The sequence below is a fragment of the Chiloscyllium plagiosum genome, unplaced genomic scaffold (assembly GCF_004010195.1).
Source record: "Chiloscyllium plagiosum isolate BGI_BamShark_2017 unplaced genomic scaffold, ASM401019v2 scaf_1558, whole genome shotgun sequence".
Lineage (NCBI taxonomy): Eukaryota > Metazoa > Chordata > Chondrichthyes > Orectolobiformes > Hemiscylliidae > Chiloscyllium > Chiloscyllium plagiosum.
The window spans coordinates 12603-17823 of NW_025214383.1; the positions used below are offsets into that span (position 1 = coordinate 12603).

Here is a 5221-nt window from a genome sequence, read left to right on the forward strand (position 1 = left end):
TGCATTCCTCTATTTTGTGGAGAGCTAGCTGAAGCACAGATAATTATCCTTGGAGCTGAGAAGGTGAAGCAGTGATTTCGATCTGGTGCAGATTAGGTTCCAAGATCTTGAATTTGCAGAGAGAGAGAGGGATTGTTAACACTGTCACAATTTTTAGTAACTACTTTCAAGTAATTGGTAAATAATACAAGGTGAAAATGTGAACACTATTTTACTCAGTAAGTTCTGAGCATCTGGGACAGTCTGAACGACACAGATTCAGCAGGTATTCTGAAACAGACTTGGAATTTACTTTTTAAGGAAAGATTTGGGGGGCTGTGGGCATATGGGAGGGGACTTGGGACAGACATGCAGCATCTCCAAAGGGAGAGAGTACAGCCCCAATGGGCTGAATAGCCCCCAGGCCCTGTGCTCTGTGATACTGCCCCATTCACTGTGAATTATGAAGCTCATCCCAGGGCAGAGAGAGGGATTAGCCCTCCATTCTCATCACAATGGGGCCCGGCTGATTGACGGCAGCTCTAGACTAATGGGAGGAGAGTCTGTGTGGTCCTGCAGCCAATGGGATTGAATGAGGGGTGTGACCAGCAAGTCAACACCTGTCCATGAGCTGTGCAGGTGCAGTGTCACTGTTTGGGGTTGGGAGAGACAGCAGAGACTGTGACAGAGGCTGTTGGACCTGAAATACAAACTCCCAGTAAATTAAAACCAAAAGAACTACGGAAGATGTGAATCAGAAACAACAACCAGGAGGTTCTGGAAAAGCTCAGCAGGTCTGGCAGTATCTGTGATGAAAAATCATAGTTAAAGTTTCAGACCCAGTGTCCCTTCCTCAGGACAGATGTTACTGAGAAAAAAAGTCAGTTTATGTGCAGAAATTAGTGTGGGGGGAAGATAAAAGGAGTAAAGGATAGGTGGGGATAGAGTGAGAAGAACGGTTGGATAAGGAAAATGATCTGGCTGGGGGAGGGTGACTAGCTGCTAATGGAGACTGTTAGTGGCTAACCATAGGTAGTGTGTAATGGCAGGCTGTGAGAACAAGGCCTGGTGGGTTGGGTAGGGGACTATGACATGAGGTTGTTAACCTATGGTTAGCGACTAACTGTCTCCATTGTAAGCTGTTGCTCACCTATCTCACTCCACGATTGGAGCTGCCGAGGACACAAACCTTTGGAATATCCTCCCTAACCCCCTCTCTCCGCCTTAAAGATGTATCTAAAAATCGTTCTCTTTAATCAACGTTTCCATCATTCGTGAAGCATTTTAGGAGATTTGTCAGTGTGAAAGGCTCCATACAATGCAGGTAGTTGTTGCTATTGTCTGACATCAGGAGAAACAGGGATGAGCCCTCTCTCTCATACCTGATGAACAGCAGCAAAAGCAGGAAGCACTGAGCATGCTCCAGCCCACAATGGGCCTCGGATTATTGATGTCAGCGCAGGACCAATAAGAGTGGGGGAACGGGGGCTGGAGGTGTTAGTTGGTCCTTCAACCAATCGGAGTGAATGTGGGGCGGGACAATACTCAACCACGTGATAAACTTCACTGGCAGCACAGTGTTGTTGTGACCAAGGCATTGGAAATGTGTGAAGGTGAAGGGCAGGGGAAAAGAAAGACATATTGACCAGGAAGAGAAGGAAATTTTCACGGTATGGACTGAGAGGTTTTACAGAACTTAGTGCACGTTGTAAAACACAAATTTGAAAATCCCAAATTCTGCACCATTTTCCCTCCCTATAATTCATTTTGCACTCCCTGAAATATCAACTGTGTGTTTCTCCCTCCACAGATACCAATGATCAGTGCCAAAGCCCCATTGCCTGTGGAGAAGATGATGTTTGACTTCCTTGTACAGCTGCAGTTCGTGTGGTGAAGATGCTCCCACAATGTGTTTGGGTAAGAGCTGTTATAGATTATTCACTCAGCGACAGTGAAGAGTTGACAATGTGTGTGCAAATCAACAACAGTTTTTTTTATCATGTTTATAATCCCACAGAAATACTATTGAGAACTTCTGACATAAGGCCACAGATGGGGATATTAGGTCAGGTGATTAAAAGAGTTGCCAAATAAGCAGGTTTTCAGGAATATCTAAAAGGAGGAAAGAAGGTCTGAGAGGGTTAGGGTGGGAATTCCATACCGTGTTGTCTTGGCAACAGTAGAAACAGCCAGACAATTGAAGCAATGAATAAACACATCGTTGGGAGTCTGAAAGAAAATGAGTTGTCGGGGTCTCACAGGTTGTCTGGTGCAGGGAGACAGGAATGTTCACAGCCAGGAATTACATCAAGGGTGAGAATTTTAAATTGTTGCTTGTTAATAGGAGCCTTTTGATGGATCAACAAGTTTTGGTACAAGTGAGCACTTGGGCAGTAGGGTTTTAGATACTCTTGAGATTGCATGTAAGTTGAATGTGGGAGGCTGGCCAGGAGTGTTTGGATAATGAAGTCTGGAGATAACACAGGGATGGACGAGTATTTCGGTCAATGAGCTGAGACTAGGGTGGAGTTGGGTGATGTCACTAATGTAGAAATAGTGCTTTTGGAGTTGGGCTGCTGCTCCTCCTCCTCATCACTCCCCCTCACCAAATCACACATTGTTCCTTGTTCTACCTGTCTGTCTTTTCTGGTTATGTCCTTCTCTCCCATTCTGCTACAAACTAATATTTGACCCCACCGTTGTTGCAAAAACCTACTCCATCCCGACTCTCCCTTTCGTTTCTGAATTCCTTGTATTTGGTGTCCCTTAAGGATCTCGCCATGGTCCCTCCTGTTTCTCACCTACATACTGCCAGGAGGTGACATCGCCCAAAAGCACTGTGTTAGGTTTCACATGTACACTGACAATGCCCAGCTCTCCCTCCCCATCATCCCTCTCCATTACTCAGTTATCAAACTGCTCATCACACTCCCACTACGCGATTGGCTGCAATTTCCTGCAACGGACCGTTGCAATGATTGAACCCATTGCCTTCAGTTGCTATTACAAATTACTTTCCCTTACTGCTGAGCCCCTCCCTCTCCCTGGGAACTGTCTGAGGCAGAACCGCACTCTTCACAATATTGCTCTCATATCTGACCCCAAGGTGACCTTCTGATCAGACACCTACACAATCACAAACACCAGGAATTCCAATCTCTTAAAATGTTGCTGATCTCCACCTCATTCCAGCTCCATTGCTACTGAAACCCCTGACCCGTGTCGGTGTTGCCTTAAACTTGACGAATCCAAATCAGAACTCATGATTCCGTGACTGACCCAGAATCTGGTTCCAGACTCCCTCATGATGGGAAACATCCTCCCAGTATTTACCCTGTCAAACTCCTTAAGTATCCTGCATGTTACAATGAGATCCCCTCTCATTCTTCCCAAATCCAGTGAGTAGAGTCCCAACTTCTTCAGTCTTTTCTTAAAAAATAATCCCTGCAAACCAGGGATCATCCCAGTCAATTTTCTGTGAAATGCCTCTGATGAAATGACGTATTTCCTTAAATAAAGGGACCAAAACTTCTGTCATTTCTCCAGATGTGGTCTGACTCGCACTTTATAAAGTTCCTCTCAGGTATATACTCCAAACAACTCCGTTTAAACTTGCACAGATGTTGTTGGAAATGTTCAGCAGGTCATGCAGCATCTGTGAAGGAAAATCAGTTAAAGTTTCTGGTCTGGTCACCCTTCCTCAGATACGTTAACTCTAATTTATTTTCGCACCTGCTGTTAGACCTGCTAAGCTTTTCCAGAAACTTCTGTTTCTCTTCCTGGTTTCCAGCATCTTCAGTTGTTTCGGTTTTCACATCCTTTAAAATTGCCATCTCTCCTCTAGAATTTGTCATTTCCACATTGGAAAAAAGATTCACATTTGTTTGTTCTCCCCTACCCTGGGAAAAAAGAAACCATGACTAGTCACCCTATCATTGCTCCTCATAATTTTATAAAGTGCGATAAAGCCACCTAAAATGTCCAGTGCTGCAGGGAAATAGCCTCAGCCTATTCAGCCTCTCCCTATGGTTCAAATGTTCCAATACTGGCACCACAAGGTAAAACCTTTCTGAACTCTTGCAAGTTTCCCAACATCTTTCCTGTAACAGTTCGGTCCCACCCCCTGTCTGCCTAGCCTCCCCCACAGTCCCCTAGTTCTGTACTCCCCCACTGCAGGGCAAATAACTTGTCTATTTACCGTATCCATGCCAAGCCTGATTTTAAAAATCTTCTTTCAGGTCACCATTCAGCCTCTGACACTCCAGGAAAAGAGCCTATCCAACCCTTGCAACATGCAATAATTCTTTTCTGATCTCTTTAAAGTTCAAGAACATCCATCTGATAGGAAGAAGAACAGAATTATATGGAATATTGATTCAGCAACTTTTGCAATGTCCTGTACAGCCGCAATATGACCTCCCAACCCCTATTTTCAATGCTCTGACCAATAAAGACAAGCAGACCAACTGCGGCATTCACTATCCTTTCTACTTGCTACTCTACTGTCAAGGAACTATGAACCTGCACTCCAAGGACTCTTTGTTTAGCAGCACTCCCCAGGAACTTGCTACCAACTGTATCAATCCTGCTAAAGTTTGCTTTTCCAAAATGCAGCAGCTCGCATTTTTCTAAACTGAACTCCTTAATCCATTCACCCATCTGATCCAGATCCTCTTGTACTCTGAGGTAATCTCTTTTACTGTCTACTACACCTCCTATTTTGGTGTCATCTGCAAACTTACTAACAATACCTCTTATGTTCACATCCAAATCATGGATATAAATGATGAAAAGTAGTGGAGCCAGCACCGATTATTGTGACACTCCACTGGTCACAGGCCTCCAGCCTGAAAAGCCCCCTCTGCCTTCTACCTTCGAGTTCTGTACTCCATGCGATCTAACCTTGCTGACCAGTCTCCCATGAGGAACCTTAACAAACACGTTACTGAAGTCCATGTAGATCATCTCCATGCTCTGACCTCAGCAATCCTCTTTGTTACTTCTTCAAAAAAACTGAGTCAAATTCATGAAATATGATTTCCCATGCACAAAGCTGTTATTAGTATCCAGGATTTAACTCTGTACATTGGGGTCTGCGTTGCCCAGTTATAGGTGTTAATATTCTGGATGAAGTTCAAGTATGCCAGCATTTTGTCAGTGACTCTGTATTGAGTCTTGTTGATGTCACCAACACAGGTGAGATCCTTTTGAAAGGCAGTCCCTGTATCCCTTGCCCACCAGG

General features: G+C 44.5%; 1 long non-coding RNA gene across 1 annotated transcript in view; it reads left to right on the plus strand.

The window, feature by feature from the left end:
* Positions 1-4438, plus strand: part of LOC122547874 — an 11150-nt gene extending 6712 nt beyond the window's left edge. Inside the window, exons 3-4 of the long non-coding RNA XR_006311110.1 lie at positions 1790-1896; positions 4218-4438. This is a non-coding gene — a long non-coding RNA (uncharacterized LOC122547874). The remainder of the gene's footprint in view (positions 1-1789; positions 1897-4217) is intronic.
* The last annotated feature ends 783 nt before the right edge of the window (positions 4439-5221 follow it).